We start from the raw sequence: 14,030 nt of genomic DNA, 5'->3' as shown, positions 1-14,030 counted from the left end.
ACGGCATATTTGCCCAATCTCGGCCCGTCGCCGGTTAAGTTCAGCAGCGTATAAAAACGCGCGCGCGCGCGCCTGGAAGCGGGGAGGTTGCCATGTCGTTGTTGCCGATTTAGCTCGGTGAAGGAAGAAGCATCGATTTTCTTTTAAAGGTGAAAACTTTCAGTCATCTTGGTATTTTTAAGAGGTCTAAAAACAAAACTCGGCTCGGGACGAGGCGTAGGATCTTTGAGTGTTTTTTTAGAGACATTCTCCTTGAGTAAATATCACAATAATAGCGGGTGATATGCCAGTGAACGAAATAGAAAGAAATCAACGGAAGCAGCATGACTTTATCATCGATCTTTTAGATATTTTGCAAAGTTTAAATAAAACAAAAAAGTCCGCTTGTATGTACGATAGTGAATGATACGAGGAGCATCTTTTCGCACTTTGTATTAAAGTAATGTATAATATAAAGAGATTCGAAACAGAGAGAGAGAGAGAGAGAGAGAGAGAGAGACGAGACTAGAAAGAATACCTTACATACAATAATAACTTGACAGAATCCATATTCTTTGCATATTTCTCAAGGAGTTCCATTGGCCGTATAGTCTCTTTGTATTTACTTATGATCTCCGAGCAAAATATTTGTTTGTATACTTCATAATTATACTCACATCGGTGAGGAAAACTTACCACCATTATTACTATCTTTATCGTCATCATTATTTACATGCATATTGTACAGATACATACATACATACATGTAATGTACATTATTTATGTACGCTATTATGTGTGCATTGTAATTGAAGAAAAAATACCGCTTATTCAATATAGGAGATGTAATGAAAAATGTTAAGACAGACACAAGTTATCTCATGGATAAATGACCTATGTAATATTGGGATTATATGTGTATATATATATATGAAGAGTTTGTTTGCAAAAACCGATAAGTCCATATTTGTCAAATGGAGATATTTGCGATTAAAGGTCAAGAAAAATAAAGAGAATAATAAGAAAATTTTTACTTCTTTTGACCATAACTTCAAAAATGTACCTTTATATGTACTGACCAATATATCATTTAAAAGGTATTATTTTGTACTTTATGACAAAGACCGTACTCCAAAATCTTCAAAAATGGACTTATCGGTTTTTGCAAACAAACTCTTCATATACACCTGTATATATATACATATATATATGTGTGTGTTTGTGTGTGTGTGTGTGTGTGTGTGTGTATGTGTGTGTGTGTGCGTGTGTGTGTATATATGTAGTGCTTTGTGTGCAATTGTATTTTTTATTCTTCAATGAGTGGCGAAGATTCGTCGAAGAAGATGATATCTCGGCTCCAACCGCGCCATCATCCAGCTTCCATCCACATCACGCAGCGAGAAGCGATGGGAAGCTGGCAAGCTGTGGTTCGCTCTAGGTCTCTCGACCCGACCGGTCCCCGATAATCAATGACTGTTTGAGCACACATCGCTGCAGCGGGGGCGCATCGACTGGAACCTCTATATCTCCCCTCCCCCCCCCCCCCCCTCTCTCTCTCTCTCTTTAAAGAGAAACAGCAATACCACTGACTTCATTAAGACATTTTACTTGATTTATGCCTTGATATATGACTCACTTCAGGCTGACATTGGCCCCAATTGGCTTTCCTCTCCATTCTGTATAATATGCATTTTGTTTTACTTCCTCGCTGGAAGTGTTATTGCAGCCCGGGCTCTGCTAAGTAAATTCAAGTTGTCGTCGATGCACCTGGGAGTACAAATTAAAAAACACTGACTACTCCTTTGCACAAAGGTTTTTGCTCCTGCAATAAATACAGTCAGCTTTCTTTTGTCTTTTAGCTTGTTAAGCAAAGGACATTTAGAGATTTTGAGAGTAACTATGCGCTTAATATTATGTCTTAAAGTTGTGTGCACGAGTGGAAAGATATTATGAATGACATGGATCAATCATTCATTTCTGATAGATTTTGTTAAGCTGTCCTTTTCAATCCCTGACACTGATATCTTCTTTGTCATGCTTCCTTCCTCCTGTTTTGTGTTTTAATCTGCCTGACTCTACCTCCCTCCTCTCTCTCTCTTTTATATATATATATATATATATATATTTATTTATTTATTTATGTACATATCCATCTATCTATCGTCTACCTATCTATATCTATACTATCTATCTATCTATCTATCTTTCTTCCTCTCTCTTTCTTTATATATATACAGTATATATATCCATCTATCTATCCATCTATCTATCTATTCATCTAGCCATCTACTCATCTATCTATACTATCTATCTATCCATTTATCTATCCATCTATCTATCGATCTGTCTCCCTATCTATCTATTGATCTCCCTATTTATCTATTCATCCGTCTATCCATCTAACTATCTATCTGTCTATTCTTCTCTCTTTGTTTCCATACCCAGCTTTGTTTCAATTTATTTGTAACCCTTTATTCCGGCCGTTCTTATGCTTCTTCTTCATATATTCCTTTTTTGAAGGTATAGCCTGATTTAAGGTTTGTTTCAGCAGCATTAAAGTTGACGGTATAGGTCACATAGAAGAGGACTCCCACACAACTCAACTTGAGAAGACAATCATAACGAATAACAAAACAGAATCAACATAATGATAATGTTGATGATAATAAGGACCATTACAATAGCAATAGTACACTCTCTTCATTTTTTTAATACTTTTTTTTGGGGGGGGGTGGGAGAGGGAGAAACAGATAAATAATCTTTAGAAGAATGGTAGAAAGTCATATTGATCAATCTTTGGGAAACTTATCTATTCATGAACTCTTGGCAACATTCTTCAATTTATGCTATACTTTTATCAAATAAATGATAAAATCAAAGCAAAACAGGAGCAATTTTTCGTTTCTATCCTTCTCCTACCTCCCCCTCTCCCCCTCTTTCCCATTCTTCCTCTCTCTCTCTCTCTTCATTTCTCTTCCGCTCTTTCATGTCTGTAGTGGAGTCTCTCTTATCATACTTCACTGAGTTAGTGTAAAGACGATATTGTATACCCATGATATAGTTCGGTCGTGGATAACACTTTAACATGACTGGGTGTCGGAAATTATTTTGATTGTTAAATTATAGCCGTAAAAGGTGTCAGTTATACCAGTGCGCACACGTTCCCGAAGGGGATCACTTAGTTCAGGGGGCTGTAAATTATGAACTCTTTGAGGCATGCAATGTGGAGCAAAATATATGGCGTATAGTTGCAAAGCGATGTGTGCTACAGGAAAAATCACCTTGAGAGGTAATAGACTGTATACAAAAAGAGAGGCATGATATTCTTGCACGACAATAACTTCACATGACTCTTGGCCAAACATTATCGTTTAATCGGGATTTAATCCGGAGAAGGATTGTGCGGAAGCAGTCGAGCTTTAACAGGGAGCGTGCGCGACCCGCTGCCTGACGCGACCGACCGACGTTCAGCTGCCAGCGGGGACGGCCGGCGGGGGTGGAGCGCATGGAAGGTGGAACCCCGCTGGGTTTACTCGTACGTCCCTATGGTGTGAGGCGCGCGCCGGTGTTTACGCGAACGTCTGATTGTCCTTTTCGAACGATATTAGCTCCACCTCCTCCGTACCATCTTTGATGGTATTAACTTGCATTCAGGCTGAACCATTCATTCAACGGCATCTCCAATCTATGGGGAAACAACAACAACAAAAACAAAACATCCTTCCACTACTAATAACCACTTGACCAAGTTTCATCGAGACGCACTAAAGTTATCATTTCATTGAATATTAATTTCAAAAGGCACTCCCCTCAATGTTGTAGGGGTGAGAAGTAATAAATTTAGTTAGCTGCTTCTCCATTCATTTGCAAACGGCACACACACACACAAATGATAATATAAACAGGGTGATGTGCAGATTGACAAGCTCGAGATTCGCATCATCACAGGCTCATAAAGTAATGATGATGTTAATAATGAGGATAAGATGATAATAATCATAATAAACACGATGAACACCAATGAAAATAAATAAGAATACAGTAATGATGATTATTATGATAATGATCATAATAATAAGTAGAAGAAGAAGAAGAAGAAGAAGAACGATTATAATGATTAATGATGATAGTGATAATAATAATAATAATAATAATAATAATAATAATAATAATAATAATGATAATAATAATAATGATCATAATAATAATAATAATAATAATAATAATAATAATAATAATAATGATAATAACAATACAAATCATCGCAATGATAGTCTTACTTATCCACGTCAGCCTCTTCAAGTCAGAACTTCTCTACCATGCTGGGGTCCTGTCCTCATGATTATCCTGCCATATTATCCAGCGTTGCCATTTATACTCATCTAACTTTGACCGAGAGGGATATGATGGGTAAAATCATCATATTCAAGGACATTATAGGCGCTAGGCAGGGTTCAAATACTTAACCTCCATTTACAATCAAGAATTGCACTCACTATATCGCAGACAAGAGCAAAAGAACATCGAGTGATGGAACACTTTCATTCTTGTGTTTTCCCCCTCAAATTCAGTTCACATTTCATTTCATTTGCGACAACACAAAACATTTAAGACTACATACACATAGACCACAAAATAAGTACAATGTTATGAAAAAACAACAATGCTGCAAATTGACAATATATACATGTACTGCGGCCTTTTCTGATTGTACTAATTATTTTGTACATGTACCTTTGTATATTATTACAAACAAACAAACAAACAGCTCTCTTGTAAAGAGAGAGAGAGAAAAAAAAAAGAAAGAAGTGAGGAATTAGGAGTAACAGAACTTGACTAAAGAGGACAGGGAAGACAGGGAAAATTCTACCATGATCACAATGATGCAATGTGCGCTGAGAACAAAATGATGGCATCCCCAGGTCTTATAGCACAGATAGCATTCTGATTGGTCAGTTCTGGCGTTGAGTGATTACGTCACATACAGTCACATTGCGTTGCCTCGTTTATATTTCATGTATTAAGAATAACCTTTAAGTACTTAGATATGGAATAATATCCAAATAGTTTACTTAGATATGAAGAAGAAGAATATGGAGTTATAAGTTTTACGGTGACCTCATTCATGTCAGGTACACTGGACATGACTCGGCTCTCCAATTATTAGACAGTGGTCACTTTAACCTTTTGACCCCTGGCTTTTAAGATTGTCAGCTAGATACCATGCACGAAAAATAAAGAGACAAACCGAAGTGCAATTAGCATCATGTACTCTACAACATGGCAAATACCTTTGTTGAAAAGCTATCATATTAAAAAAGAAAATAAGATTGAATAGATTGAAAGAGTTTTCTTCCCGTTTCGTCCTTTCAGGTTATTTTTTTCTTTTGTCATTCAAAGAATTATCCCGTGATGATTAATAACTAACCCATCCTATTATTCATGCAACATAATTTGTAGCCAAAGTAATCATCTTGTACGATTAGGAATTAAATAGGGAAAAATTACAAGGATATTTCTGGACTCTTGCTGTCACCTCGCATTGTGTTGGCGAAGACTCTTTAAAAATGCAGCGCCATCTACGAGGAGAAACCACGTTTGACGCTTCAATCTTTTTTCTTCTTTTTTTTTAAATAATGATGCCGCATTCCAGGTGCATGTTCTTATGGTATAACGAGTGCACCCAGAGTTTACCAAGGATGCGCCATGAAAGCAATGGTACAAAAATGGAGTACTTTTCTGCAAAGTAAACAGACTTTGCAATCCCCTTATATTATGATGCAAAATTCTCTCATTTTCTCAAGCAGCTCAGATAAGTTCGGTGGTAGCGGAAAAAGCGAGGACCACGAAAAGCGAGAATAACGAAATGAACAGAGATTCATGCGTGCTTCAGATGGTATACATTCTATCATCATAGCATCAACAAATTTTCTAGTCAGACTGGCGCATGTATAATACTGTGTATATTTCTCTATACAACGGCGCCTTTTGACTATACATTATGGGAACCTTAATAGTACTTCACGAATATTTCCGAGGATTTCTTGTTTCTTTTTCGTTTCCCTTCTGAAACTGGGAGTAATTTGAGTTCAGAGCTGACATTTCATACATACTGTAAATTATCTAAATTAACGATATAGCTTGTAATGGAATGGGATGATAAGTTGGAATCATCAGTCCTTACAAAGGATGGTTTCTCAATCTTTAAAGGCATATTCCGTCAGAAAAACTGACCATGCCCTACCCGAAACAACGTTAACCGCAGTTGCGTATTTTGGCAAGAAGTGTAAGTTACTGTAGAGCTTTTTTGTTTTTTCGCGTTGACGCACCAGCGATGTTGTCGCGAGGAGGCACGCGCTGCGGTCGGGTCGCGTGGCGAGCAGCTCCCCGATCGATTTCGCCAGGAAACTAGCGACGGGGGGAACGTGTATTCGGGAAGGAAACGATTATGCTGTTATTTTCTTGGCACCAAAATAAGGATAATTTTGCTCCTACGGTGGCCAGAGACCGGGAGAGAATTGGCTCGGTTGTTAATCTGTGGAAAGGGGAGTCTGCCTTCCACGCGACTTATGCATTCCTTTATAAGGGTTGGTGTCCTTTAAGACCGGATGACGTCATTTTGATATCATCACAATTTGACTAAGGTCTCGGAGACTGTTACCTAGTATTGCAAGTGTCAAATCAGACACGATATAGATTACTTATCTAAATAAGCTACCTATCTTACGACGATTAAAATTTCTTCTGAAGTTCTAGTCATGAACCTTCCCAGCTTTCTCCAATAAAGACACAGTATGAAAGTCAAAGGACAATTATCGACAGGCATGTAGATTAGATACAGCATGATACACATTCAAACACGCATTGATACAGTAAACAATGTAAAATCATCTAGAGAATGTAAAATCATCTAGAGAATGCAATCATTCATTACACAAATCTCATCTGTTTTCTCGCGAACGTTTTTGAGTTGGAAATGGGTAGATGCACAGGGTGTATTGGCTATCTGCAAAGCAAATACTAATTGTACTTGTGTGTACATACTATGATTTCTCTCCGAAGAGTATCGTTATAGGATACAAGGTAAGTTGGCGTCCTACGATATGATAATGGTAATGATGATGATGATGATACTACTACTACAACTAATAATGATAATAATAATAATAATAACAAAATAGTAATAATAATGACAACAATAATACAATAATAATAATAACAATAATACAATGATAATGATAATGATAATGATAATGATATAATTATGATGGTAATGATAATACAAGTAATAATAATATCATTATCATCATCATCATCATCATCATCATTGTCATCATCATCTTTCTTAAACATCTTCGTAATAAACTGATAACTTCTTTTTTCAATTCAAATGTAACATTCTGCTATTGTTGGAATATTTTCAGCATGTGTTTCTTTAACTCATGCACTAAGATATGTGTTAGGGGTTTTCAGATGTTGTTTTTTTTGTTAAACAACACGGTAAGTTTATTTCAATGTTCTATCATCATTGGATTAATGTTCCTCCAATGTAAGTTGCAATATTCCATCGAAATTAAAGTTAATCTGAAGGACACGCACGCATGAGAACACTCTAATGATTGCTGATTACTCTGTGTTAGAATCATTTCTACATTACTGTAATTTCAATACAATCTGGATACTTTACTTGAAAATAAAAACATATATATATATATATATATATATATATATATAATTGTATATGTAGAACAGACTATTTTTACTCCATTTTTCTTCAATTAAAAAAAAAGATTAACAAGACGTCATGGGAGAAGTGCAAAAGTATATGCCTACCGATTAAAAATGAAACCAATAGTATCGGATATATTAAACAAAGCGAGAAACATACAGACAGGCAGACAAACAAATAAAATCTACTTGAAAAGACATTGAATACAGTTTTATATTTTTTTGTGCAATGCTGAATATATTACCAACATATAGGCCTACATAATGGACCTAAGATGCGCCAATAATCTTAACGTCAAGCGAGAAACATACAGAAGGGCGGTGAGTTGGCCCAGTCGGTAGCGCGTCTGCCTCACGATCACGCGGCCCGGGTTCGAACCCGAGTCTGGACTGAGCAATGTTGTGTGTAAGCATACCGTCCCCTCTAGCAAGAGGCAAAACACTCGTTCCTCGGATAGGACATAAAATGGAGGTCCCGTGTATGAGAGAGTAACAACTCATGCACGTAAAAGATCCCGCTTCATTCATTCATCGCAAAGAGCAGGGTGTTTAACCCGGTGAAGTGGTCCCGCCTCAAATCCAACTGGACTCCATGGAAGAACAGTTTAACGTAGCTGAATATGGGCCATCCAGCCATCTTCTCAGATAGGATATGAACAAGCAAAGAGAAGACACGTAAATGAAAAATAATGAATCTAAAAATCATCGATATGTTTAACAAGGCTTCAATACTTTACCTGATTTGTACTTCCTATCGTTATACAATATGAATTGACAAATGTATGCTTTGTATTATATGTCATATCTTAGCTCGACTGCATATATTTGAATTGAATGGAATTGAAAGAAATAAACATCATATCCTGCGGTGCAAAAGCATCTGTTAAGTGCAGTAATTGTAAAGTTTATTGATGACGTGACAAAAACAATTAGCTTCGTGTTGCATCAAATCAAGTTTTTTTTTTCCTAGAAAAGACCCCGAACAAACAAGGGATATATTACTAAACAATGGGAAGTGAATATCAAGTTCAAATCATTATAAGCCCTCGAGCAGTAGTTCAAGTTCAAATGCGCTCAGGGATGGTAACTCACATAGCAGGAGCAAATTCACTTATCGTATAAATTTATACGACGAAAATCATTTTGAGCTGGTACAGACGATTGTAGGTAGAGGTGGAAGGTATTGAGGGAAAGGCGTATGGTGCGGCGGAGTTTGAATTTAACAGTCGCTATGAACAATACAATCGTCTGGATAACACGTGTCAGCCCGCCTCTACAGTCAGAAGCAGACGATCAATAGCTTGGAACCTTTAATCATTTATGAATGCCTGCTTGTTTCTTACCTACTCCTCAGCGGCGCGCGAGGAAAAAACCACAAAACGGAATAAAAAGTTAGGCGCTAATTGGCCTGCGCGTGATGCGACCAAAAACGTTACGTACTGCGCACAATGTGGGGGTCTACTTTATACTTGCGAGGGGGCTTTTGGCTGCCCGGAGTCTCACACTATATATGTTATACCCGGAGGCTATTTGAAGTAATTGCATTCACACTTGGCAGGAAAATGACAAAGAAATTCCCCTTTGTCTTATTCTACCAGAATAGTGTTGAGGGAAAATGTTGATAAAAGTAGGAAAAGAACAGGTCTGGAAAACATACACAATAATCTACTAGTAATTTTGTCTCTCATTGTCAAGACATTATACCCTGCGCTTATGGAGCCCAGAGAACAGAATCTGCTCCTGCTTTTGTGTGCCTGGATGGGAAGAAAAATAGTCCACTTTTGAAAGGCTAACATTTCCAATTTTTCTTTATCGTGAGTCCCAGAATTCAGAACGGACTTTGGAGAGGAAAGTTGTAGGGATCGAGAGAGAAACTGTCTAAAGTGATTCACGAGCAAAGTCGAAATACAATCATCATTCCATCGCAGTTACCACCAATCTTGAAGTGGGATCGAACACACTTGTCTTGCTTCAAGACAAACGCACGCAAATGGGTTATCGCATATTGTTATGTAGGAAAATAAAGGTTGTCTCCTGAGGCGCAACACACACAAAGTACCAAGATACATCATAACACCATCACAAACGATTGTTGAAAATGTTGACCATCGAGCAACTGTCTTAATTCTTCTATCTACATAAATGTATGGAGAAATACATGTTTGTTATGTGACGTCTTGTACTGTTGTCCTGTAAGATAAGCGTACAATCGTGGAAAAAAAATGTTATGCTCTTGGCGCCCATATATTTTACATTATGCTATTCTGTAATTCGGATCTAATGCAGTTTCTTCATTCAGATAACAGCATCAGTAAATCAGAGAGAAGAAAAACATAGTAATATTCTTTGTTACAACATTGCACTGATTTTGTGTTATCATGTGTATATGCAAATGGTTTGTGCTGTTGGAAATGAAATAAAATGAAATGAAAAAAAAAATGCAAATAATGCAAACATTGCTATCATGCAGAGACGGGTTTGATATAATCACTTTAACGAAATTGTAGCCAGAAGAAAGTCATACATACATCCATACAACCGTTTGAAGATTGATGCTAATAAATCTGTACGGTACCATCGATGAAAACAAACAGGATACAAAAATACTACAAGCAAGTAACAATGTTCCCACAGTAGATAACCATGCGTATTTGGATATGGTACCGTTTTTATACACTTCACAAGGTAAATGTTAGTGTTGTCTTGAAATAACATTGGTATAGGTAGTTCCTCGCACTTTCCGTAAACTAGACATCATTTGGTATCTATGACAAGTTTTTTCTCTGGAATTGAAAGATATAAGAAAAAAAGCGTAGTGTTAGAAATAGAAGATTTTGTAAAAGTTAAGCTATTATACTGTTTGCTTTCGACATTACACGAGAACAACATAACATTTATCATGAGTCAAGTTGTTCCCCTATATAGTCTTTAATGTTAATGTTATTTCTTTTTTTAATCTTTACCATAGATATATCAAGTGGAAAAGCATGTGATTTTAGGGCTTTGGGGTCAACCTAATTTGATAATGACATGAAGAATTGGACGTTATAACAAGAAGGACTAGTCATCTTACACTCGTGTGCAAACGTGTGTATATATGCTAGTGCCGTTATGCCTTACCACATTTGATAAAACACAAAGCATTGACTTTGTAGTTTTTTTCCCGGTATGAGAGCCACCTGTAAGGGTTATCCCAGCCAGAACTCTCGGCGTCAGAGCGAAAGAGGGAATCGATTGGAACAGCTATTAAACTCCAATGATTCTCGAGCGGTCGATGCAAGCTTACGCCTGGTTCAAGGAAGAGAGAGAGAGAGAGAGAGGGAGAAAGGAAGGGGAGAGAGAGCAAACATATTGTAGGTATTGGCAAAACTATATGATACAGAGGAATGAAAAAGAGAATACAGACCTAACTCGATAGATGAAAGGATGAAAGAACGAACACAAAAATGGATGAACGAATGAATGAATAAATGAGCTAAACACGTTCACACGTGACTGAACGGATAGATGAGTAGATGTATTAATACTATACTCGATAGATACATAGATAGATGGATAGATAGATAGATAGATAGATAAAAGGACACAAAGTAACTATATAACTAAATTACTAACTAACTAACTAACTGACTAAATACTCTCTAAAAAAATCGAGTGAAAATGTTCACTCTTGAAAGAGTGAATTTTGAAAAGAGTGGATTTAGAGTGAAATTGGAGAGAATTTTGAGTGAAAATGTTCATTTTCACTGATTATGGAGTGACCTAAGGGATCACTCCAAAATCTTCAAGTGATCCCTGAGGTCACTCCAAAATGAGTGAAAATGAACATTTTCGCTCAAAATTCACTTCTTTTTCAGTCTGAATTCACTCTTTTCTTTTATTCACTCTTTCAAGAGTGAACATTTTCACTCGATTTTTTTTAGAGAGTAAATAGATAAATAAATAAATAAATAAATAAATAAATAAACACATATATAATTAAATAAATAAATAAATACATATATAATTAAACAAATGAATGAATTCATACAAACACATAGACAGATAAAAAGAAAAAAATATATATGAATTACTTGAATAACATGTAATGATTGCATGCAAAATGAATCAATAATCAAACAAAAGCAAAGATTTGAGAGGATATAGACGACAAAGAAAATGAAAAACGCAAACGGGCAGAATGCTATCGGACCCCGGAATCAGCAGACATAAGCATTCATTAGAAACTTTCCCCCTCGAACGCATTGCTCCGTAACATACATAAAGTTTATGTATGTATGTATATATATATATATATATATATATATATATATATGAGAGAGAAGGGCATATGTGCGTCGTCTCACGTTCATTATTAATTAGTTCGTCCACCACTGGGTCTGGAGGCGAGAGAAATGAACGTCCCCCCCCCCCCGCCTCCCCGCCTTGCCTTCAACTCATCCCCACACGCTGTTTAATGCCCCCCCCCCCAACAAATGCATGTTTGAGCTAGTTTAGCGTCTACTAGTATTGCATTTCTCTTTTGTGGTTTGTGTTATACCGTTGTTCTCTATTACATTTCTGTTTAGTACAATGTAGTTTGGATGGCTTCGGATTCAGATCATGAAGTCCTGGATATCTTCGCCAATGTTCGCGATTTACTTCTCGGGTGAAATATAGGAAATATGGGAAAAATATAAAAAAGTCAATTTCCGTCTCTATTTAACTATTTTTTCCAAACATCAAATTTTATTTCTCTGTCATTATTTCACTACATCCCTTTAACTTTTATTTTCACTGACTTTATACTCATGACATTCTTATGTAAAGTTATATATCAGAATGTAACAACTTTCATTGTTCAGCATTCCCCGCGCCATCATATACTATGAACTTAAACAAACTTGGCTATCGATCCAAATGAATGACCTTTTCGAAGCACAGTAATGTTTCAACATGAATTCTGGAGTGTTTGAATATTTCACGTGACCACCAGAACACATACATTCGCCTCCCCTGTATCGATCAATTCTCCTCTCTTTTTTCCCGCTTCATTTGATATAAACTCAGCCATCAGGCAGCATGTTCTTGGAGTAGATTAATCGGGATCGATATCGTGGCGATTTGACAGTATCGTATCACTGTCTGATTGGCTTGGCAGTACAGCAATCATCTATGAAGTAGAAAATAAACCGCGCGCACTATATTTATCAAATTTCATATCAGTGGAATGATTTGGTAATATGAAGGATTTCACAGGGTAATTCAAAGAATTCCTTTTCGAATATTTTCACTGATTAATTGACGGAATCTATATTGTTAGAACCGCTATCATGTCGTTCTTTTTCAAGATTTAAAACATTCAGATTCAATGAAAAAGTCAATGACAACGTTGCATTCATTGGTAATTATACATTATTTTGTTTTAGCTAAATTGCGTGTATTATTTTAACTGTATTTTAACCATTGTCATCTACTTTTTCTTTTCTTTTTTTTAAGAACCAACATCATCAAAACCAGTGCCACTTACTTAAATCAACCTCATCAACATCATTTTATTCTTAGTCGCCGCCATCGTAAACATCCTTTAGCATTTCAATTATCAGCATGCTTACATCAGTAGCATACCACCAAAGTTATAATCGTCATCACTGTGGTTACCGAAGCAAACATCATTTCTACCATCATCCACGTGCTCTCGGTGTTGACCGCTTCATCCATATAAGTGCTTCATCACAGATAAGTATCAACATGAGTGTTGTCTCTCCTCTGATGCTCTAACTTCGTGATGAGTGGAAGAGAAAATCATTGCGTACAATTCTCGTTTGATGAGAAAACGGTGACCATTTCAGTTGCTTTGTGGAATCACGTTACGAAAGCAGAATAATCATTACCTTCATTTCATTGAATCAACAGTTATGCCTTTTATTGATCTACAACAAGGCGGAAAATAATAATATCAACGCATAACAGACCTGTAGGCGAAATTCTTTTAAAAGACCTGTCCGCTAAACTCTCTGGACACTGACCAGCAGACTAAAGTATAGTGAAGTAATATTAACTGACCCTTACTGGATTACAGATCCGGAAAACAATGGAAAAAAGAAGAAGAATCGCCAGCTGCAAGAAAATCCATGGATGGCTCGAATTTTGAACACTCACACACACACACACACTCACACACACGCACACACACGCATACACACACACACACACACACACACTCACACACACGCACACACACGCATACACACACACTCACACACACACACACACACACACACACACACACACACACTCACACACTCACACACTCACACACACACACACACACACGCACACAC

This window comes from Diadema antillarum, unplaced genomic scaffold (genome assembly GCF_040938485.1).
Source record: "Diadema antillarum isolate AM-2024a unplaced genomic scaffold, OU_Dant_1.0 seq00000912_RagTag, whole genome shotgun sequence".
Classification (NCBI taxonomy): domain Eukaryota; kingdom Metazoa; phylum Echinodermata; class Echinoidea; order Diadematoida; family Diadematidae; genus Diadema; species Diadema antillarum.
Note: the sequence above shows the minus strand (reverse complement) of the source record.